This window comes from Oryx dammah, unplaced genomic scaffold, assembly GCF_014754425.2.
Source record: "Oryx dammah isolate SB20612 unplaced genomic scaffold, SCBI_Odam_1.1 HiC_scaffold_2, whole genome shotgun sequence".
Lineage (NCBI taxonomy): Eukaryota > Metazoa > Chordata > Mammalia > Artiodactyla > Bovidae > Oryx > Oryx dammah.
Genome location: NW_024070186.1, coordinates 156,518,102 through 156,543,185, shown reverse-complemented (window position 1 = coordinate 156,543,185; position 25,084 = coordinate 156,518,102). Strand labels below are relative to the sequence as shown.

At 38.0% G+C, this 25,084-nt stretch overlaps 2 pseudogenes; both read right to left on the bottom strand.

The window, feature by feature from the left end:
• Positions 1–25,084, bottom strand: part of LOC120882208 — a 933,819-nt pseudogene that overhangs the window by 653,213 nt on the left and 255,522 nt on the right.
• Positions 3,864–4,793, bottom strand: LOC120854636 (annotated as a pseudogene).

Here is a 25,084-nt window from a genome sequence, read left to right as displayed (position 1 = left end):
TTATATCATTTTGTAATTTATTTTGTTTAACTCTAACTATTGAAATATATTTGTAGCATAATGTCATTTTTGTTTTCATTTGCATCATGGGGCTTCCTGTGATTCAGCTTGTAAAGAATTTGCATGAAATGAGGGAGACCTGGGTTTGATCCCTAGGTTAGGAAGATCCTCTGGAGAAGGGCAAGGCTACCCACTCCAGTATTCTGGCCTGGAGAATTCCAAGGACTGTATAGTTCATGGGGTCACAAAGAGTCAGACACAACTGAATGACTTTCACTTTCATTTTATATTTGTGAAGACAATTAGGACAACTTACTCCTCCTTTAGAGACCTTTCAAAAACATTTTGCTGTCTTTATCTTAATGATAAAATTTTAGATGTAGGAGCTTATTAAGACTGTATGAATATTCAAAACAAAAATAGATTGAAAATAAGTACAGGTCAGTGCCAATACAGGTATTATTAACAATGTCTCTTGAAATCATTTTTATCTTTGGGCTACTATTTCAAGTAATGATGGTCATACTTGTTATGAACCAGGTTATAAGAAAAGTTCAAGGCCTGCAGGTTTAACAATGTTTTTACATGTCAGAATTATACAACAACAAAATTGATCATAAAATGAAATATTATTTAAAATGTAAGATATTTGTCTAACAACTGCTTTCAGATCATCAAATTCCTAGCTGTGGAATATCATATTTATGAAAGACACACTTACAGAAACATGCAATTCTTTTCTTTGAAATATCAAGAGGTCATTCCAGGGCGTTTCTTACTTTTCTTCCCATTGACATTGTGGATATATTAAATTCTTGCAAAATGCTTATGAAATATGTTTATATTCACAGCTGTCTACATCCCCTGAAGTTCAGAAATCAGATGAAATTGGATTGAATACATGCACAGAAAAGAAAAGTACACTTCCCTTGGAACATCCAAAATATCAGTCATAACACACACGTTAAAAGTATTTAGAAACTGATATTATTCAGCTGCTAAAAAGAATGAAGCGATGTAATTTGCAACAACATGGATGGACCTAGAGATTGTCAGACTGAGTGAAGTCAGACATAGAGATATATAGCATGACATCATTTAAATGCAGAAATTAAAAAAAAAAAACGATGTAATGAACACACTGCTATACTTAAAATGGATGTTGAATGAAGACTTACCTACTGCACAGGGAGTGCTGCTCAATATTATGTAACAATGTAAACGGGGAAAGAGTTTGAAACAGAAAAGGTACATGTATATGTATAATCGAATCATTTGCTTTACACATGACATTTTGTGAATTTAGGGAACAGCACTCTTTCCATGACATTGTGATTCCTGCTTTCCTAAATTTCAGAAACAAAATTGCTATCGTCATCTTTATCATCACTATTATAATCCTCATCTTAAATTACATTCTGACTATATATAAAAGTATATAAACATTCTAAACATTTAATTAGAAGGTATATATGCATATAGACACTATGAATAAAATGCATAAATAACTAAACCTAGTATGTCATATTTACTGCCTAGATATTAAAGGAAGCAAATGGACTGAGACATGAACTACAACTAGCTTCACGACAGGAGCTAACATTGCCTTATACACATGTGGATAATTATAACTAAAACAACAAAAGAGCATACTGTGCAAAGCACTGCCAGCGGACATATTCTCTAAATGAGTTGCTGAGTGTGTGTTGGTGTGTGTGTGTGTGTGTGTGTGTGTTTGTGTGTGTGTGTGTGTGTGTGTGTGTGTGGTCAGTCGCTCAGTTGTATCTGACTCTTTGGGACCACCTGGACTGTAGCCCACCAGGCTCCTCTGTTCATAAAATTTCACATGCAAGAAGACTGGAGTGAGTCACCATTTGCTATTGGAGGGGAACTTCCTGACCTGGGGATCGAACTCATGTCTCTTGCATCTCCTGCATTGGTGGGCATATTCTTTACCACCGTGCCATCTGAATGGAATTGGGAGGATACCGGTTAATGATTCTATTGACAGACGCTCATTTTCCTTGTGAATATAAGTTCAAAGCTTTAAAAATTATACTACTTAGAGAAGGTAAAAAATATGGAGGATTAGGCAATGCACACTAATATAAATGCAACTGTGGAAACTTTGTGTAATTCTGAAAAGAACTTCCAACATTTTCTTCAAATTAAAAATGCATATATTTTATTTTTAAAATATGAATTAGTATTGAGGTAGTTTGGAAGGCAGTGATGAAATAATTAAAGCAGATTATTTTGGAGTCAAAATTGCTACATAGAATATAGAAATATGTACAAAGTAAAAGTGTTGATTGCAGCTATGAAATTAAAAGATGCTTACTCCTTGGAAGAAAAGTTATGACCAACCTAGATAGCATATTCAAAGGCAGAGACATTACTTTGCTGACTAAGGTCCATCTAGTCAAGGCTATGGTTTTTCCAGTAGTCATGTATGGATGTGAGAGTTGGACTGTAAAGAAGGCTGAGTGAAGAAGAATTGATCCTTTTGAACTGTGGTGTTGGAGAAGACTCTTGAGAGTCCCTTGGACTGCAAGGAGATCCAACCAATCCATTCTGAAGGAGATTAGCCCTGGGATTTCTTTGGAAGGAATGATGCTAAAGCTGAAACTCCAGTACTTTGGCCACCTCATGCGAAGAGTTGACTCATTGGAAAAAACTTTGATGTTGGGAGGGATTGGGGGCAGGAGGAGAAGGGGACGACCGAGCATGAGATGGCTGGATGGCATCACTGACTTGATGGACGCAAGTCTGAGTGAACTCTGGGAGTTGGTGATGGACAGGGAGGCCTGGTGTGCTGCGATTCATGGGGTCGCAAAGAGTCGGACATGACTGAGCAACTGATCTGAACTGAACTGAACTGAAAAGTGTTGAGACAAACGGAGATTCTTCCATAATATGCATCAGGAAAAGTACTCAGTACATGAAAGATTTTCTTTTGTTATGACGATTGAAGTAATTCCTCATGAAGGTACAGTGGGCTAAATGAACATACTCCTAGTGTCTAATGATTCTTTGGAGTTTCTAGATTTTGCCAGGATTCTGACATAGGGCAAGGTAATATGCATTTGTTCATTCACTTGCTCAATTCCTCCTTCAAATAGTCATTACTTAACTGCTACTAGTCAGTTTCCATGCAATTGAACCAAAAAAATGCCAACAATAGAAGTGGAAAAATAGAAGCTGTGATTAAGGAATCTTGCATGTTTTAAGGTATATTTAAGCCAAAAGTGTTAAGAGCTTGAATTCTATTTTTTTTTCATAAAGTATGTCATGAACATTGTTCTTTATTCACAATACAGGATTATTTAGGTATGAAATATTGAAGATAATTTGACTAATTACCCCGCCAGGCACCTCTGTCTGTGGGGGTTCTCCAGGCAAGAATACCGGAGTTGGTAGCCATTTCCTCCTCCATCAGATCTTCCCAACCCAGGGATCAAACCAGATCTCCTGCATTGCAAGCAGGTTCTTTACTATATGAGCCACCAGGGAAGCCCAATAAATACTCAAGCACAGTCAAAGTTGGGTTATTTTAAAGTATCTAAAGGTATCTTATAAGCTAGACATAGTTAAATTTTTAAGGGGAAAATATGATATTTAAAATCTTACTCTGATAACTGTGTGACAAACAGCTAAAACAGTTATAAATATACTAATCACATTATATTTATGTTTTCAGTCACTCAGTGGAGTCCAATTCTTTGTGAACCCATAGACTGCAGCAAGCCAGGCCTCCCTGTCCATCACCAACTCCTGGAGTCTTCTCAAACTCATGTCCATTGAGTCGGTGATGCCATCCAACCATCCTGTCCTCTGTCATCCCATCTCCTCCTGCCTTCAATCTATATTTTAAGTAACAATTTTCTCAATACTGCAATCACATCCTTGTTCTGAAGGCTGTATATCATGGGATTGAACATCGGAGTCACTACGGTGTAGAAGAGAGAGGAGTCTGTCAGTTCCCGCAGAATAACTGGATTTGGGCCTTAAGTAGGTAATGGTAGCAAATAAAAAATAAAAGCACAATCAACTGGTGAGTAGAACACGTGGAAAAGGCTTTGGCTCTTCTGGCCGTTTGTAACCTCAAAATAGTGCAGATGATTTTACTGTATGAGCAAGTATTAATATATAAGGCACTGAAGCAAACAGCAAAACTACTGCATAGACAGCTCATGTGCAAAAGTGTCTCTGAAGGCCAGCTTCAGAATGGGGGGAATGTCACAGAAGTGGTTACTCTCATTCGAATGACAGAAACGCAGGGAAAAGATCTGGCACGTTTGCCCTATCTGCACGGGGATTCCACTGACGCAGGAGCCCACAGCCAGCTGGAGGCACGACTTTGGGATCATGACTAGGGGATAGTGCAGAGGGCCACAGACGGCCACACAGTAATCATAGACAATCAACGCCAGGAGGAGACACTCAGTGGTTCCAAGGATAAGGAAGAAGTACATTTGGGTGGCACAGTCCAGGATAGATATTCTTTTGTCCTGAGTCCAAAGGTCCACCAGAATCCTAGGGAGGGTGACGGACAGATAACAGATTTCCAAGGAGGAATAATTTGCCAGGAAGAAATACATGGATTTCTGCAGCGTTGGGTCAAGCCTAGTTAATATTATTATGAGACTATTTCCAGTTGAGATAATGACATAAATGATGGAGAACAACCCAAATAATATCCCTTGAAGGTTTGGAAGGTCAGAAAACCCCAGGAGTACAAGTTGTATAACTGTGGATACGTTGTCTTCTGCTTTCATCTCTTCATATTTCATCTGTGGTAATGATTAAATCAGAAATACTATTATTTCACATTTTGACTTTTGTTTCCTTATGTATAAACAGGATGTTATGTCCTGTTATTTTCCCAGTTCCCTATAAAAATAAAACATATTGCTGATAAGAACTGTGAAACTGTAGTGAAATACATTTTTCATTAATATTAAATATATTTTTAAGAAAATAAAACTCTTCAGTCTCTTATCTATCATGGGTTATCATTTTTGATATCAAAGCTCATGTGTTTATAATGTAAGTAGGAGTCTTTAATTAAACAATAAAAAATGTAAAATATGAATTTGTATTCAGTTCTATCAGTCATTTCCTTATTCTGGCTGATCTGTTTTGCTCCTCACTTCTTAATTCTGTTTTTAATCATTATCAATGTGAAAGTAATTTGGTTGCACAATTAAACTATTTGTAAGCCATCTAAGAAATTTTTAGGGGTAACTACAGTTAATTTTTTAAAATTTCTTTATTTTTTAATTGAAATATAATAGTTTTACAGAATTTTGTTGGTTTCTGCCAAACATTGACATGTAGTTAATTTTGAAAGTGATGGTTCACCTGCTTCTTTTTCTTTGGACATTTGTATATTTAAGCCATTTTATCTGAAAACAAAATTGACATGTTGACGAATCAGTATTATGGGATGATAAATATTATGAAATAATATTCAAAATGATGCATTTCAATGTAGGGTCTATAAAAACAGCAGTGATAATTTATATTCAGAATTTTCAGTCAGAAGAAAAGGAACTTGCCAGGAGCCAGCACGGGAGATCCCACCAAAGGTCATAAGGAAGAGACCTGATGGGCAAAGGCAAATCAGGACTCGAGGGACCCCCTGGACCTGCTCAAGCATCTACCCCAAAACCAGAATCTGTCTGTTTTACTATTTCATGCCTCTCACCAACACCTCTGACATTAATAGGGGGCTCTCCTCGACCACCTTTCTCTAAAGAAAATCAACTTAGAGCTCTAGTTAATAAATCTCCTGGGCATAATAGAGTGTTCCAATCCAAACCCCTCTGATGACTTTCTAGCTTGCCTGACAGGTTTGTCCAGACTCTTGCAGCTATACATGTGATTGTTTACGGCCTCCCAATCATGAGAGGCACAGGAAGCCTAAAACATTCTAAAAATATAGAGCCTTTTGGGGAGATAAGAAATTATTAGAATGATACTGGTGAAGGGTCTCATTGTTGAGCCAATGTTTGCTGCAAAGTTTTCATATTGTGTGCATTAATATAGTTGATATATAGAAATATAAGTAGTAGCCTTGATATTAACAACATTAAACTTTGAGTTAATACATTCTTTCCCTGTTATAGCCCACTGCACCTTTGCCCTATAGGAATGCAACTTTATCTAGTGCTTTTGGAGAATGGCACCTGACTTTAGAAAAAATACTTTTAGGGAAAATAAGCTTTCTGGTTAACTAATCTTTATCAGAAGAAAGAGTTGTAAAATGTTAGCAGGCCTCCTGGCCAGAAGATGATGTAAATCACCTAAGACCTGGGTATACAGATAGGTATGCAGAAAGAAAGCCTGGTCTCGATAAGGATCAGGACTGCTGACTCTGCATCTTTCGTATTCTCTATGTACAACTTAGGGTATAAAAGCTCCTTTTGAAAATAAAGTTGCAGGCCTTGCTCACTGAAGCTTGGTCTCCCCGTGTCATTCTTTTTCTCTCTCTTTCTCTTCCTTTCTTTCTCTCTTTCTTTTTCCTTTTCAGGTTGATTGCCTGGAGTACAGGGGCCCTCTGAGTTCACTTCTCTGCCTGGGCTTCTAAGACCTGCTCGAGAAGGTGCCCAAGGTGGGGCACCTTCCATTATTTGGGAGAGTGCCTGTGACCAATGTGAACAGAGCAAGTCCCGTGCTGGGGCTTTATTGGCTTTCTGTGTAAACCAAGGAATATCAGCCTTTTTCTCTCCTCTATTTTCTTAACTGAAATATTCTTTATTTATCTCTCTAAATAAATCTCAGTCATTGATGCCGTCACACTTCAGATACCCTGGATCCAACCGGGGCTGGACCCCGGTAGGAACTAAACTCATCTTCCTTTTCAGGAACTCTAGAGGTAAGAGGCATGTTCATCTATCACTTCTGTTCAAGCAAGCAATTCTAACAAGAATGTTCACTGCTCACACACTTATTTTAAGAGACATCAGCCCAACTCACCTCTGAAACCTTACTAAATTACCCCCTTCCTCTATAATTGCTATTGTTCTGCTAACCATTTAATACATTCATTTTGTTGTTGTTGTTGTTGTTGTTATGTGTGTGTCTGTAAGTTCAGGCATGAGAATGTATTGAGCTGAGATTTCCCATCTTTATGTTATACTTTTCTTATTGCTATAATTAGATTATAAATTTATTTGGATATTGTATATGGTTTTTGTACAAGGTTTAACATATCTCTTCCACAAAGCTTGATACACTCACAGCTCGAGTAAATTAAAAGTGAAGCAATTTGACTGTTATTTTTTTAGAATAGTCCCCAAGGTGTAAGCAATGGTCCCTACCCTAGATTCAGACCTTCTCTCCCCCTTTCTCCTGCTGGAGTTCAACCATGCCTCCAGTGATGTGTGTGTAGGAGAGTTGCTGTTATTCAGTGGTTAATTCCGTCTCTTTGCAACCCACTAACTGCAGCACGCCAGGCTTCCTTGTCCTTCATTATCTCCCTGAATTTGCTCAAACTCATATCCATTGAGTCAGTGATGCCATCCACCCATCTCATCCTCTGTCGCCCCCTTCTCCTCTTGCCTTCAGTCTTTCCCAGCATCAGGGTCTTTTCCAATGTGTTGTATCTTTGCATCAGATGGTCAATGTATTGGAGCTTCAGCTTCAGCATCAGTCCTTCCAATGAATATTCAGAATTAATTCCTCTAGAATTGACTAGTTTGACATCCTTGCTGTCCCAGGGACTCTTAAGAGTCTGTGTTAGAAATTATACTCTTTATACTCACTCTTTCACAGTAGCAAATTACTTCATCATCTTCAGTATGTTGTGTGTAACTTTCATACTATGTGTTAATTAATATGAAAGCCGGTAATTCCCTGCAAAGGAAACACACATATCCATATTCTAAAAGGATAATAAGTGAGGACCGTGGTCAAGTTTCAGCTACAAAAATGTAGAGATACATGAGGCAAAAGCAATAGTTCATACAAGACTTGAGAATCCTGTAACTTAGAAAAGGAAAGTTAAGTAGAAATTTCTTTTACCATCTACACTATTGCAGACTATATACACACTAAGGAACTGAAGGTATTTGAACCTTGACTCATTATTATACAATTCTCCCAAAGAAAATTCTATTTTAAGAAATATAAAAATGCTGTAACTCTATGGTTAAAAATGATCAGAAACAAGTGGCTGATAGGCGATGTTACTAAGAAATGGTTTCATCTGTATAAGTCCAGACAACCATGGATATTTTTTTACTACCTCATCCTGACACTTTACCCATGTTTTATTCACCTGTTTAATTCAATGTAGATAATAGTACTGGGACACTGATTAAAATGGTCTTGTGGAATGAATCGCACATTTTGTTTCAACTAGCTTGTATCATCCACCTACATTTGATGAGCTAACCATTGCCTTCAGAAACTGTCATCTGCTTTATTCTTTTTATTGTATTTGCTCCTTATGTAAGGTATTCTCACAATTTTTATTGTTCCCCTCTCTTCATTATTTCTACTGTTCAAGCAAAGTAATGCATTTGAAATGTATACTAAAATAAAATATCCAGAAAAAGAAAGAACAACAAAACTTGATAGCAAGACTGTAGTGAAATCTTGCTTTGTCTCAATTTTTATTTGTCAAATGGAACCACATTTTATGACTGTTAAGTGGAATTATCAGTGTAAAGCCATTATTTGCAAAGTAAGAAATAGTATAATTTTTCAAATTCTATCAAATTGTATGTATCTTCAAAACTCTAAGTGTTAGTTGCTCAGTTGTGTCTGACTATTTTGCCATCCCATGGACCGTAACTTGCCAGGCTCCTCTGTCCAAGGGGTTTTCCAGGCAAAAATACTGGAGTGGGTTGCCATTTGCATTCACAGGGATCTTCCTGACCCAGGGATCGAACCCAGGTCTCCTGCACTGCAGGCAGACTCTGTTCCTTCTGAGTCACTAAGGACCACACTTCTGAACTCTATCTCACCAAAAAGTTCCCTCAAGTTATGCCACACATATTCTGGTTTCTGTGACTTCTAGAAACAATTGGGTCCTTCTATTATACTATTCAGAAAGAAAAAAAATAGCTAATTCAGCTATAGGTAGCAACTTTCTTTTACTCAAATTATTCATTAAAAAAAAATTCCACTAAAATAATGATTTACTTTGCTGTGGGGGTTATGATATTAAGTGTAGGTGGTATGTCATAATTCATTTATTACTATTGACAGCAAGTTTATAAAATTAAATTGAAGACAGAAAATAAAATTTAAAACTGATGAGTGAAGTACAGAAACCTTTTTCTTTTAAGGAGAATTCTCCAAAGACAAAAAGAAAACATGTCAATATATTTTTAATACTTTCAGATTATTTAACCATGAAACAATTTTAACAAGCAAATGATTCCCTTGGTTTTAAAGGATGCAAACTCATTGTAATAAAGTCTATTCTCTTATCTTACTCCTTTAATATACAATTCAAATTTTAAGAGCTTGAATACATACAAACTATTTGAAAGAGGTATAACACATAGTAATCATTTAATAAATCCTCACAGTTAAGATGATAATAATGATGAAGAAGATGTCAGTAATCTGGTATATTGGCCCATTGTGTTACAAAATACTTTGAAATTTCTCACTTGATAATATAAAGATGAGAATCAGAAAAGTAAAAAGCTGTGTGAATCAGGTTTTGAAGTCAAACAATAACAATTACATGTAACAATTTCTTTCTTAAATTTTCCAAAATAAGTGTTGTCTGTCTTATGCTAATTATATACATATGTATGTATATATATATCTACATATAATTTGCAATTGGATAAAAATGGTTCATGCTTACCTCTTTAAATTGATATCAAATATAATACTTACCTTTATAGCTAGAGTGAAAAGACAGAGAAAATGAGTTTTTGCCTCATAGTAAGATAATTCAGATTTATTTATAATCAAGGTTCAGTTCAGTTCAGTAAACTCAGTCATGTCCGACTCTTTGCAACCCCATGAGTCACAGCACACCAGACCTTCCTGTCCATCACCAACTCCTGGAGTTCACTCAGACTCATATCCATCGAGTCAGTGATGCCATTCAGCCATCTCATTCTCTGTTGTCTCCTTCTCCTCCAGCAACCAATGCCCCCCAGCATCAGAGTCTTTTCCAATAAGTCAACTCTTCGCATGAGGTGGCCAAAGTACTGGAGTTTCAGCTTTAGCATCTGTCCCTCAAAGAAATCCCAGGGCTGACCTCCTTCAGAATGGACTGATTGGATCTCCTTGCAGTCCAAGGAACTCTCAAGAGTCTTCTCCAACACCACAGTTCAGCAAAGTAATGTCTCTGCTTTTGAATATGCTATCTAGTTTGGTCATAACTTTTCTTCCAAGGAGTAAGCGTCTTTTAATTTTATGGCTGCAGTCACCATCTGCAGTGATATTGCAGCCCCCCAAAATAAAGCCTGACACTGTTTCCACTGTTTCCCATCTATTTCCCATGAACTGATGGGACCAGATGCCATGATCTTCTTTTTCTGAATGTTGAGCTTTAAGCCAACTTTTTCACTCTCCACTTTCACTTTCATCAAGAGGGTTTTTAGTTCCTCTTCACTTGCTGCCATAAAGGTGGTGTCATCTGCATATCTGAGGTTATTGACATTTCTCCTGGCAGTCTTGATTCCAGCTTGTGCTTCTTCCAGCCCAGCATTTCTCATGATGTACTCTGGCATCTAATATATGTTCTATTGTTTTAACATGTAGAGTTCATTAAATAGGGAATATTTGCCCTTGGGATCAGCTTCTTCCCCAGGTTACCTCCTAATTGAACTAAACTATTTTCCCTGCCACTGAAGGACGTTATTACAACAACCAAAATCATATCTGCTCATCAGTTCAGTTCAGTAGCTCAGTGGTGTCCGACTCTTTGCGACCCCATGAATCGCAGCACGCCAGGCCTCCCTGTCCATCACCAACTTCCGGAGTTCACTCAGACTCATGTCCATCGAGTCGGTGATGCCATCCAGCCATCTCATCCTCGGTCATCCCGTTCTCCTCCTGCCCCCAATCTCTCCCAGCATTAGAGTCTTTTCCAATGAGTTAACTCTTCTCATGAGGTGGCTAAAGTACTGGAGTTTCAGCTTTAGCATCATTCCTTCCAAAGAAATCCCAGGGCTGATCTCCTTCAGAATGGACTGGTTGGATCTCCTTGCAGTCCAAGGGACTCTCAAGAGTCTTCTCCAACACCACAGTTCAAAAGCATCAATTCTCTGGCCCTCAGCTTTCTTCACAGTCCAACTCTCATATCCATACATGACCACAGGAAAAACCATAGCCTTGACTACACGGACCTTAGTCGACAAAGTAATGTCTCTGCTTTTGAATATGCTATCTAGGTTGGTCATAACTTTTCTACCAAGGAGTAAGCGTCTTTTAATTTCATGGCTGCAGTCACCATCTGCAGTGATTTTGGAGCCCCCCAAAACAAAGCCTGACACTGTTTCCACTGTTTCCCCACCTATTTCCCATGGAGTGATGGGACCGGATGCCATGATCTTCGTTTTCTGAATGTTGAGCTTTAGGCCAACTTTTTCACTCTCCACTTTCACTTTCATCAAGAGGCTTTTTAGTTCCTCTTCACTTGCTGCCATAAGTGTGGTGTCATCTGCATATCTGAGGTTATTTATATTTCTCCTGGCAATCTTGATTCCAGCTTGTGTTTCTTCCATTCCAGCATTTCTTCTGATGTACTCTGCATATAACATAAGCAGGGTGACAATATACAGCCTTGATGTACTCCTTTTCCTATTTGGAACCAGTCTGTTGGTCCATGTCCAGTTCTAACTGTTGCTTCCTGACCTGCATACAGGTTTCTCAAGAGGCAGGTCAGGTGGTCTGGTATTCCCATCTCTTTCAGAATTTTCCACAGTTTATTGTGATCCACACAGTCAAAGTCTTTGGCATACCACTCCTCAAAATTCTCTACCTCTCTTATGGTATTTTGTGATCTTTAAGAAATATACACAATGTATAATCAGAAGTTTATGATTATATATTACTTGTGATAGGAAATAAAGATGTTCTTAAAAAGGATGCAATTATATGATATTTCAAATTGAAGCTAACTTAATTTTTCTGAAGTAGGACAAAAATTCAGAAGTAGGAAGTCCAGTGATGTTGGGGGCCAATTATGCCATCTTCAGCATGAATCTTGTCTACATCATCACACAATAGCCAGTTCTGCCGCTTAACTTCCCAGACTACAGAAAGGGAGCTGGTGATCAGGGGAATCAATCACTAATTCCTTTTATTGATGTACAAGCTGGAAACAACATCCAGAGTTTCCTGGAGTAGGCCCTCATCTCAACTTTAGTTGCAAGATCACTCCAAGCCGGAAGAGAGGATGGAAATATTTCTAGCTGTCCTACCATGTGACAGGCTGAGACTCCTTATTTCTATCATTAACTGCCTTCACTTACAACTTGAAATTCTAAGTAGTTACTGTATTGACTTCCCAGTCAAGGGTGTTCTCAGATTAATTGTGAGGATTCTCAGCAGTGGTTACAATGTAACAGAATAATTTTTCTCTATCACCCCTTAAACACACACACACACACACACTCATACACAAACACACAGAGAAATGCACTCACAAAATAAAATGGAAGAGAATATTAGACTTAACTATAGGAATCAAGAATACATTTACACCTGTATAAAGATTAAAGGAAATTTGAAAAAAAAAACATATTTTAGAAAATCATGCCAATGCATGGAAAGCTATCACTCTTCAATGGTTATATATTTGTATAACATAACATGTTTAGTTATTACTTTGTGATTTATTTTAATTTATTTTCATTCTAGCCACTAAAATACATAAAAACATAAATTATGCTTAGCATAATCTTATCTTGGTTTTAATTTACATTTCATAATGGCTAATGGTGTTGAGCATCTCTTATGTGATTATTTGATTTCTGTTTATTTGCTTTAATAAAATATCTATTTATGAATTTTGTACATTTGTTGGTTATTGCATAGCTTCCCTGGTGGTTCAGAAAGTAAAGAATCTGCCTGTAATGCAGGAGACCCAGGTCCAGTCCCTGAGACTGGAAGATCCCTTGGAGAATGGAACTCTACCCACTCCATTAATCCTGTCTGAAGAATTCTATGGGCAGAAGAATCTCTTGGGCTCTAGTCCCTGTGGTCATAGAGTTGGACATATCTGAGTGACTAACACTTTTTCATACTTTCATATTTATTAATTGCATATTACTGTTGAAGACACACTAGGTTTCAGAAAAAAATCATTAAGTGGGATTCACTAAGCTTAGTGCATAAAATGAAGCAATAATTTATGACAGTCAAGGACATTTATCAAATATTCAACTCCTTTTTCACACTAGTGAAAAAAAGAAAGCCATCCAACATGAACAGGAAAATGGTTTCAGCAGACTTACCATTTGAGTTGTATGCTCTTAGAATGGGTTTTATAGCTAGATGCAAACTCACCATAATGTCAAAATAGGCATATTTATATATAATATACATTTCATATAGTAATAAGTGTTTTAATATTCTTATGCATGATGATCTGTAGTATTTATAGAATTGTTTTATATATATACATATATATATATATATAACTTATTCAGAATAGTAATTATGCAGTGACATATTCCCCATTTTAGTCTGAAAAGTACTTTTTTTCATTATTTAAGAGTGAGTCTTCCTTGACAATTGTATTTAGCATGATCCTCTTCCAAAGAGAGAGAGAGTAAGGTGTCTAAAGATAAATTTGAATACATGTATTACAATTTTAGTTCTTATTACTGAAATTCACTATACCCATTGAAGGGAGTAATATATCGAGACAGTTGGCAAACAGAAGGCTTTAGGAATTGTAGTTCATGGCTCAGTGGCTAAAGAATCCATCTGTAGTGCAGGAGACACAGGTTTGATCTCTAGGTCAGGAAGATCTCCTTGAGGACCAAAATGGCAACCCACTCTAGTATTCTTGCCTGAAAAATCCAGAGGAGACTGGCAGGCTACAGTCCAAAGGGTTGCAAAAAGTTGGAAATGACTGAGAGACTAAGCACACACAACAAAAGCCACATGCATTATTGCAGCTTAAAGATACGATGTTTAAAACTTTTATGTATCTTCTAAGGACACATGTTTCTATACGCCATAAATTTTTTATTGAAATGAGCTTTTGTGAATTATAATTGTTACTACCTTCTTATGGGTAATTAAATTAGTTTTCCCAAGTATTTTCTTTAGAGGGGCGTTAGACTTCCCTGGTGGCTCAGACGGTTAAGCGTCAGTCTACAATGCAGGAAACCTAGATTCAATCCCTGGGTCGGGAAGATCTTCTGGAGAAGGAAATAGCAACCCACTCCAGCATTCTTGCCTGGAATATCCCATGGATGGAGGAGCCTGGTAGGCTACAGTCCATGGGTTCGCAAAGAGTTGGACACGACTGAGCAAACTCACTCACTCACTCATGCCAATAACTCCAGGAAGAATGAAGGGATGGAGCCAAAGCAAAAACAATACCAATTGTGGATGTGACTGGTGATAGAAGCAAGATTTGATGCTGTAAAGGGCAATTATTGCATAGGAACCTGGAATATTAGATCCATGAATCAAGGCAAATTGGAAATGATCAAACAGGAGATGGCAAGAGTGAACATCGACATTCTAGGAATCAGCAAACTAAAATAGACTGGAATGGGTGAATTTAACTCAGATGACCATTATGTCTACTACTGTAGGCAGGAATCCCTTAGGAGAAATGGAGTGGCCATCATGGTCAACAAAAGAGTCTGAAATGCAGTACTTGGATGCAATCTCATAAACGACAGAATGATCTCTGTTCGTTTCCAAGGCAAACCACTCAATATCACAGTAATCCAAGTCTATGTCCCAACAAGTAATGCTGAAGAAGCTGGTTGAATGGTTCTATGAAGACAAACAAGACCTTTTAGAACTAACACTCAAAAAAGATGTCCTTTTCATTATAGGGGATTGGAACGCAAAAGTAGGAAGTCAAGAAACACCTGGAGTAACAGGAAAATTTGGGTTTGGAGTACAGAATGAAGCAGGGCAAAGGCTAATATAGTTTTGCCAAGAGAACGCACTGGTCATAGCAAACACCCTCTTTCAACAACACAAGAGAAGATTCTACACATGGACATCACCAGATGGTCAACACCGAAATCAGATTGATTATATTCTTTGCAGCCAAAGATGGAGAAGCTCTATACAGTTAGCAAAAACAAGACAGGGAGCTGACTGTGGCTCAGATCATGAACCCCTTGTTGCCAAATTCAGAGTTAAATTGAAAAAAGTAAGGAAAACCACTAGACCATTCAGGTATGATCTAAATCAAATCCCTTATGATTATACAGTGGAAGTGAGAAATAGATTTAAGGGACTAGATCTGATACATAGAACGCCTGATGCACTATGGAAGGAGGTTTGTGACCTTGTACAGGAGACAGGGATCAAGACCATCCCCATGGAAAAGAAATGCAACAAAGCAAAATGGCTATTTGGGGAGGCCTTACAAATAGCTGTGAAAAGAAGAGAAGTGAAAAGGAAAGGAGAAAAGGAAAGATATAAGCATCTGAACGCAGAGTTCCAAAGAATAAGAAGAAGAGATAAGAAAGCCTTCCTCAGCAATCAATGCAAAGAAATAGAGGAAAACAACAGAATGGGAAATATTAGAGATCTCTTCAAGAAAATTACAGATACCAAGAGAAAATTTAATGCAAAGATGGGCTCGATGAAGGAAAGAAATTGTATGGACCTAATGGAAGCAGAAGATATTAAGAAGAGGTAGTAAGAATACACAGAAGAACTGTACAAAAAAGATATACATGACCCAGATAATCACGATGGTGTGATCACTCACCTAGAAACAGGCTTCCTGGAATGTGAAGTAAAGTGGGCCTATGAAAGCATCACTATGAACAAAGCTAGTGGAGGTGATGGAATTCCATATGAGTTAATTCAAATCCTGAAAGATAATGCTGTGAAAGTGTTGCACTCAATATGCCAGCAAGTTTGGAAAACTCAGCAGTGGCCACAGGACTGGGCAATTTAGTTTTCATTCCAATCCCAAAGAAAGGCAATGCCAAAGCATGCTAAAACTACCACACAATTGCACTCATCTCACACGTCAATAAAGTAATGCTCAAAATTCTCCAAGCCATGCTTCAGAAATACATGAACCATGAACTTCCAGATGTTCAAGCTGGTTTTAGAAAAGGCAGCGGAACCAGAGATCAAATCCCAACATTCGCTGGATCATCAAAAAAGCAAGAGAGTTCCAGAAAAGCATCTGTTTCTGCTTTATTGACTAAGCCAAAGCCTTTGACTGTGTGTATCACAATAAACTGTGGAAAATCCTGAAAGAGATGGGAATAACAGACCACCTGACCTGCCTCTTGAGAAACTTATTTTCAGATCAGGAAGCAACAGTTAGAACTGGACATGGAATAACTGACTGGTTCCAAATAGGAAAAGGAGTATGTCAAGGCTGTGTATTGTCACCCTGCTTATTTAAATTATATGCAGAATACATCATGAGAAACGCTTAGCTGGAAGAAGCACAAGCTTGACTCAGACTGCTGGGAGAAATATCAATAACCTCAGATATACAGATGACACCATCTTTATGGCAGAAACTGAAGAGCAACTATAAATCCTCTTGATGAAAGTGAAAGAGGAGAGTGAAAAAGTTGGCTTAAAGCTCAACATTCAGAAAAAGAAGATCATGGCATCTGGTCCCATCAGTTCATGGGAAATAGAATGGGAAACAGTGGAAACAGTGTCAGACTTCATTTTTCTGGGCTCCAAAATCACTGCAGATGGTGTTTGCAGCCATGAAATTAAAAGATGCATACTCCTTGGAAGGAAAGTTATGACCAACTTAGATGGCATATTCAAAAGCAGAGACATTACTTTACCGAAAAAGGTCAGTCTAGTCAAGGCTATGATTTTTCCTGTGGTCATGTATGGATGTGAGAGTTGGACTGTGAAGAAGGCTGAGTGCCAAAGAATTGATGCTTTTGAACTGTGGTGTTGGAGAAGACTCTTGAGAGTCCCTTGGACTGCAAGGAGATCCAACCAGTCCATTCTGAAGGAGATCAGCCCTGGGATTTCTTTGGAAGGAATGCTGCTAAAGCTGAAACTCCAGTATTTTGGCCACCTCATGTGAAGTGTTGACTCATTGGAAAAGACTGATGCTTAGAAGGATTGGGGGCAGGAGGAAAGGGGACAACAGAGGATGAGATGGCTGAATGGCATCACTGACTCAATGGACGTGAGTCTGAGTGAACTCCGGGAGTTGGTGATGGACATGGAGGCCTGGTATGCTGCTATTCATGGGGTCACAAAGTTTCGGACATGACTGAGTGACTGAACTGAATTGAACTGATGCCAAAATATTACTGATGCTAAAGAAACAATGTGTCAGTGTCCCTTGTGATAAAGCAATCTTCAGAATATAACAACATTCAACCAAAATGAACCCAGGCAGAAAGATGCATGTTTTTTGTCTTGTTAAACATAATTTTTTGGTGGTATATATTTTGAAGCCATTGTTTTAACATGACAGAGAATCTAATCTCACTAAATGAGTCATCACGTCATATACTGAGTATCCGAGGTGAAGAAACGCTGCTACCCAGAAAGCAGGCAAGGAAAAAACAACAAATAACACACAAGGGGATTCTCATAAGGATAACAGGTGATCTTTTGATAGAAACTCTTCAGGCCAGGAGGGAATGGCAGGACATACTTAAAGTGATGAAAGAAAATAACCTACAGCCCAGATTTCTGTGCCCAGTAAGGATCTCATTCAAATATTAAGAAGAAATCAAAAGCTTTATTGACAAGCAAAAGCTGAGAGAATTCAGCACCACCAAACCAGCTCTCCAACAAAGGTAAAAGATCCTCTCTAGATAGGAAAAAAAAAGGTGTATAAACTCAAACCCAAAACAATAAAGTAAATGACAACAGGACATACTTATCAATAATTACTTTAAACGTAATTTCCTGATGTTCAAGCTGGTTTTAGAAAAGACAGAAGAACCAGAGATCAAACTGCCAACATCCAATGTATCATGAAAATAAAGAGAGTTCCAGAAAAACAACTATTTCTGCTTTATTGACTATCCAAAGCCTTCAATTGTATGGATCACAATAAACTGTGGAAAATTATGAAAGAGGTGGGAATACCAGACCACTTAACCTGCCTCTTGAGAAACCTATATGCAGGTCAGGGAGCAACAGTTAGAACTGGACATGGACCAACAGACTGGTTCCAAATAGGAAAAGGAGTACGTCAAGGCTGTATATTGTCACCCTGCTTATTTAACTTATATGCAGAGTACATCATGAGAAACGCTGGGCTGGAAGAAGCACAAGCTGGAATCAAGATTGCCGGGAGAAATATCAATAACCTCAGATATGCAGATAACACCACCCTTATGGCAGAAAGTGAATAGGAACTAAAAAGTCTCTTGATGAAAGTGAAAGACGACAGTGAAAAAGTTGACTTAAAGCTTAGCATTCAGAAAACGAAGATCATAGCATCTGGTCCCATCACTTCATGGGAAATAGATGGGAAAACAGTGGATACAATGTCAGACTATTTTTTGGGGCTCCAAAATCAGTGCAGATGGTGACTGCAGCCATGAAATTAAAAGAGGCTTACTCCTTGGAAGAAAAGTTATGACCAACATAGATAGCATATTCAAAAGCAGAGACATTACTTTGTTGACTGAGGTCCGTCTAGTCAAGGCTATAGTTTTCACTGTGGTCACGTTTGGATGTGAGAGTTGGACTGTGAAGAAGGCTAAGCACCAAAGAATTGATGCGTTTGAACTGTGATGTTGGAGAAGATTCTTGAGAGTCCCTTTGACTGCAAGGAAATCCAACCAGTCCATTCTTAAGGAGATCAGCCCTGGGATTTCTTTGGAAGGAATGATGCTAAAGCTGAAACTCCAGTACTTTGGCCACCTCATGTGAAGAATTGACTCATTGGAGAAGACTCTTATGCTGGGAGGGATTGGGGGCAGGAGAAGAAGGGGACGACCGAGGATGAGATGGCTGGATGGCATCACTGACTCGATGGAACTGAGTCTGTGAACTCCGGGAGATGATGATGGACAGGGAGGCTAGGCGTGCTGCGATTCATGGGATTGCAGAGTCGGACACAACTGAGCAACTGAACTGAACTGAACTTTAAACTTAAATGGGTTGAGTGCCCAAACCAAAAGACAAAGACTGGCTGCATGGATACAAAAACAAGTTCCCTATATATGTTGTCTACAAGAGACCCAGCTCAAAACAGGGGACACATACAGACTGAATGTGAAGGGCTGGAGAAAGATATTCCACTCAAATAGAGACCAAAATAAAGCAGGAGTAGCAATATTCATATCAGATAAAATAGAGTTTAAAACAAAGGCTGTGAAAAGTTACAAAGAAGGCCACTACATAATGGTCAAAGGATTAATCCAAGAAGATATAACAATTATAAATATATATGCACCCGACATAGGAGCACTGCAATATGTAAGACAAATGCTAACAAGTATGAAAGGGGAAATTAACAATAACACAATAATAGTGAGAGATTTTAAGACCCCACTCACACCTATGGACAGATCAACTAAATGGAAAATTAACAAGGAAACACAAACTTTAAATGATACAATAGACCAGTTAGACCTAATTGATATCTATAGGACATTTCATCCCAAAACAAGGAATTTCACCTTTTTCTCAAGTGCACATGGAACCTTCTCCAGTATAGATCACATCCTGGGCCATAAATCTAGTCTTGATAAATTAAAAAAAAAAATGAAATCATTCCAAGCATATTTTCTGACCACAATGCAGTAAGATTAGATCTCAATTACAGGAGAAAAACTATTAAAAATTCCAACATATGGAGGCTGAACAACATACTGCTGAAAAACCAACAAATCACAGAAGAAATCAAAAAAGAAATAAAATATGCATAGGAACAAATGAAAATAAAAACACAGCAACCCAAAACCTGTGGGATACTGTAAAGGCAGTGCTAAGGGGAAAGTTCATAGCAAAACGGGCATACCTCAAGAAACAAGAAAAAAGTCAAATAGATAACCTAACTCTAAACCTAAAGCAACTAGAAAAGGAAGAATTGAAGAACATCAGGGTAGAAGAAGGAAACAAATCTTCAAAATTAGGGCAGAAATCAATGCAAAAGAAACAAAAGAGACCATAGCAAAAATCAACAGAGCCAAAAGCTAGTTCTTGAAAGGATAAATAAAACTGATAAACCATTAGCCAGACTCATCAAGAAACAAAGGGAGAAAAATCAAATCAATAAAATCAGAAATGAAACTGGAGAAATCACAACAGCAACACAGAAATAAAGGATCATAAGAGACAACTATCAGCAATTATACACCAATAAAATGGACAACGTGGAAGAAATTGACAAATTCTTAGAAAAGTACAACTTTCCAAAACTGAACCAGGAAGAAATAGAAAATTTTAACGGACCCATCAAAAGCACAGGAATCAAAATTGTAATCAGAAATGTTCCAGCAAACAAAAGCCCAGGTCCAGATGGCTTCACAACTGAATTTTACCCAAAACTTAGAGCAGAGCAAACACCCATCCTACTCAAACTCTTCCAGAAAATTACAGAGGAAGGTAAACTTCCAAACTCATTCTATGAAACCACCATCACTCTAATACCAAAACCTGACAAAGATGCCACAAAAAAAGAAAACTACAGGCCAATATCACTGATGAACATAGATGCAAAAATCCTTAATAAAATTCTAGCAATCAGAATCCAACAACACATTTAAAAGATCATACACCATGACCAAGTGGGCTTTATCCCAGGGATGCAAAGATTCTTCAATATTGGCAAAGCAATTAATGTAATACACCACATTAACAAATTGGAAAATAAAAGCCATATGATTATCTCAATAGATGCAGAGAAAACCTTTGACAAAATTCAACATCCATTTATGATAAAAACTCTCCAGAAAGCAGGAATAGGAGGAACATACCTCAACATAATAAAAGCTATATATGACAAACCCACAGCAAACATTATCCTCAATGGTGAAAAATTAAAAGCAATCCCCCTAAAGTCAGGAACAAGACAAGGGTGCCCACTTTCACTAGTACTAGTCAACATAGTTTTGGAAGTTTTGGCCAAGGCAATCAGAGCAGTAAAAGAAATAAAAGGAATTCGAATTGGCAAAGAAGAAATAAAACCCTCACTGTTTGTAGATGACATGATCTTCTACATCAGTTCAGTTCAGTTCAGTTGCTCAGTCATGTCCGATTCTTTGCGACCCCATGAATCGCAGCACGCCAGGCCTCCCTGTCCATCACCAACTCCTAAGTTCACTCAGACTCACCCCCATCGAGTCCATGCTGCCATCAAGCCATCTCATCCTCTGTCATCCCCTTCTCCTCCTACCCCCAATCCCTCCCAGCATCAGAGTCTTTTCCAATGAGTCAACTCTTTGCATGAGGTGGCTAAAGTACTGGAGTTTCAGCTTTAGCATCATTCCTTCCAAAGAAATCCCAGGGCAGATCTCCTTAAGAATGGACTGGTTGGATGTCCTTGCAGTCCAAGGGACTCTCAAGAGTCTTCTCCAACACCACAGTTCAAAAGCATCAATTCTTCGGTGCTCAGCCTTCTTCATAGTTCAACTCTCACATCCATACATGACCACAGGAAAAACCACAGCCTTGACTAGACGGACCTTAGTCGGCAAAGTAATGTCTCTGCTTTTGAATATACTATCTAGGTTGGTCATAACTTTTCTTCCAAAGAGTAAGCCTCTTTTAATTTCATGGCTGCAGTCACTGTCTGCAGTGATTTTGGAGCCCCCCAAAATAAAGTCTGACACTGTTTATACTGTTTTCCCATCTATTTCCCATGAAGTGATGGGACCAGATGCCATGATCTTTGTTTTCTGAATGTTGAGCTTTAAGCCAACTTTTTTGCTCTCCTCTTTCACTTTCATCAAGAGGCTTTTCAGCTCCTCTTCACTTTCTACCATATGGGTGGTGTTATCTGCATATCTGAGGTTATTGATATTTCTCCGGGCAATCTTGATTCCAGCTTGTGTTTCTTCCAGTCCAGCGTTTCTCATGATGTACTCTGCATATAAATTAAATAAGCAAGGTGACAATATACAGCCTTGACGTACTCCTTTTCCTATTTGGAACCATTCTGTTTTTCCATGTCCATAGAAAACCCTAAAGACTCCACCAGAAAATTACGAGACCTAATCAATGAATATAGTAAAGTTGCAGGATATAAAATCAACACACAGAAATCCCTTTGAATTCCTACACACTAAAAATAAGAAAATAGAAAGAGAAATTAAGGAAACAATCCCATTCACCATTGCAATGAAAGAATAAAATACTTAGGAATATATCTACCTAAAGAAACTAAAGACCTAAATATAGAAAACTATAAAACACTGATGAAAGAAATCAAAGAGGACACTAATAGATGGAGAAATATACCATGTTAATGGATTGGAAGAATCAATATAGTGAAAATGAGTGTACTACCAAAGCAATCTATACATTCAATGCAATCCTTATCAAGCTACCAATGGTATTTTTCACAGAACTAGAACAAATAATTTCACAATTTTTATGGAAATACAAAAAAACTTGAATAGCCAAAGCAATCTTGAGAAAGAAGAATGGAACTCGAGGAATCAACCTGCCTGACTTCAGGCTCTACTACAAAGCCCCAGTCATCAAGACAGTATGGTACTGGCACAAGGACAGAAATATAGATCAATGGAACAAAATAGAAAGCCCAGAGATAAATCCAAACACCTATGGACACCATATCGTTGGCAAAGGAGGCAAGAATATACAATTGAGAAAATACAATCTCTTTAACAAGTGGTTCTGAGAAAACTGGTCAACCACTTGTAAAATAATGAAACTAGAATACTTTCTAACACCGTACACAAAGGTAAGCTCAAAATGGATTAAAAATTTAAACAGAAGACCAGAAACTACAAAAATCCTAGAGGAGGACTTAGGCAAAACACTCTCTGACATACATCACAGCAGAATCCTCTATGATCCACCTCCCGACTATTGGAAATAAAAGCAAAAATAAACAAATGGAACCTAGTTAAAATTAAAAGCTTCTGCACAACAAAGGAAACTATAAACAAGGTGAAAAGACAGCCTTCAGAATGGGAGAAAATAATAGCAAATGAAGCAACTGACAAATAACAAATCTCAAAAACATACAAGCAACTTATGCAGCTCAATTCCAGAAAAATAAATGACCCAATCAAAAAACGGGCCAAACAACTAAATAAACATTTCTCCAAAGAAGAAATACAGATGGTTATCAAACACATGAAAAGATGCTCAACATCACTCACTATCAGAGAAATGCAAATCAAAACCACAATGGTCCCCTTTTCATGCCAGTCAGAATGGCTGCTATCCAAAAGTCTACAAGCAATAAATGCTGGAAAGGGTGTGGAGAAAAGGGAACCCTCCTACACTGTTGGTGGGAATGCAAACTAGTACAGCCACTATGCAGAACAGTGTGGAGACTCCTTAAAAAACCTGGAACTAGAACTGCCTTATGACCCAGCAATCCCTCTGCTGGGCATACACACTGAGGAAACCAGAATTGAAAGAGACATGTGGCCCCCAATGTTCATCACAGCACTCTTTATAATAGCCAGGACATGGAAGCAATCTATATGTCCATCAGATGAATGGATAAGAAAGCTGTGGTACATATACAAAGTGGAGTAGTACTCAGTCATTAAAAAGAATACATTTGAATTAGTTCTAATGAGGTGGATGAAACTGGAGCCTATTATACAGAGTGAAGTAAGCCAGAAAGAAAAAACACCAATACAGTATACTAACACATATAAGGCTATGGTTTTTCCAGTGGTCATGTATGGATGGGAGAGTTGGACTGTGCATTATGCTGAGTGCTGAAGAATTGATGCTTTTGAACTGTGGTGTTGGAGAATACTCTTGAGAGTCCCTTGGACGGCAAGGAGATCCAACCAATCCGTTCTGAAGGAGATCAGCCCTGGGATTTCTTTGGAAGGAATGATGCTAAGGCTGAAGCTCCAGTACTTTGGCCACCTCATGCGAAGAGTTGACTCATTGGAAAAGACTCTGATGCTGGGAGGGATTGGAGACAGGAGGAGAAGGGGACGACAGAGGATGAGATGGCTGGATGGCATCACTGACTCAATGGACGTGAATCTGAGTAACTCCGGGAGTTGGTGATGAATAGGGAGGCCTGGCATGCTGTGATTCATGGGGTCGCGAAAAGTCGGACACGACTGAGCAACTGAACTGAACTGAATGCATATCTATGGAATTTAGAAAGATGGTAATGATAACCCTGCATGCGAGACAGCAAAACAGACACAGATGTATTGAACAGTCTTTGGACTCTGTGGGAGAGGGAGAGGGTGGGATAATTTGGGAGAATGGCACTGAAACTTGTATAATATCATATATGAAACGAATCGCTAGTCCAGGTTTAATACAGGATGCTTGGGGCTGGTGGACTGGGATGGCCCGAAGGGATGGTATGGGGAGGGAGGTGGGAGGGGGATTCAGGGTGGGGAACACGTATATGCCTGTGGTAGATTCTTGTTGATGTGTGACAGAATCAATACAATATTGTAAAGTAATTAGCCTCCAATTAAAATAAATAATTTTAAATTAAAAAATAAAATAAAAATAAAAATCTGTAAAAACAAGAGACAACAGAATAATGTTTGGTCTTTACTTCAAGAGATTAATGAAGCCCCATATGCCAATCTTTGGCTAACTTTTCAAAAAAGTATAGATAAAGTCTAATGTTTTTATGAACTATATCATAAATTTCTTTCCTGTCAATTTAAAATATATTAGGTGGTAATGGATAGAAAACAAAACCAAACAAAAACAATTAAATGTCAAGAAACTTCACTAAAAGGATACACAGAATTAAAATAATAACATAAAACTTGCTCACCATCTTCAGCATTAGCATTTGCAT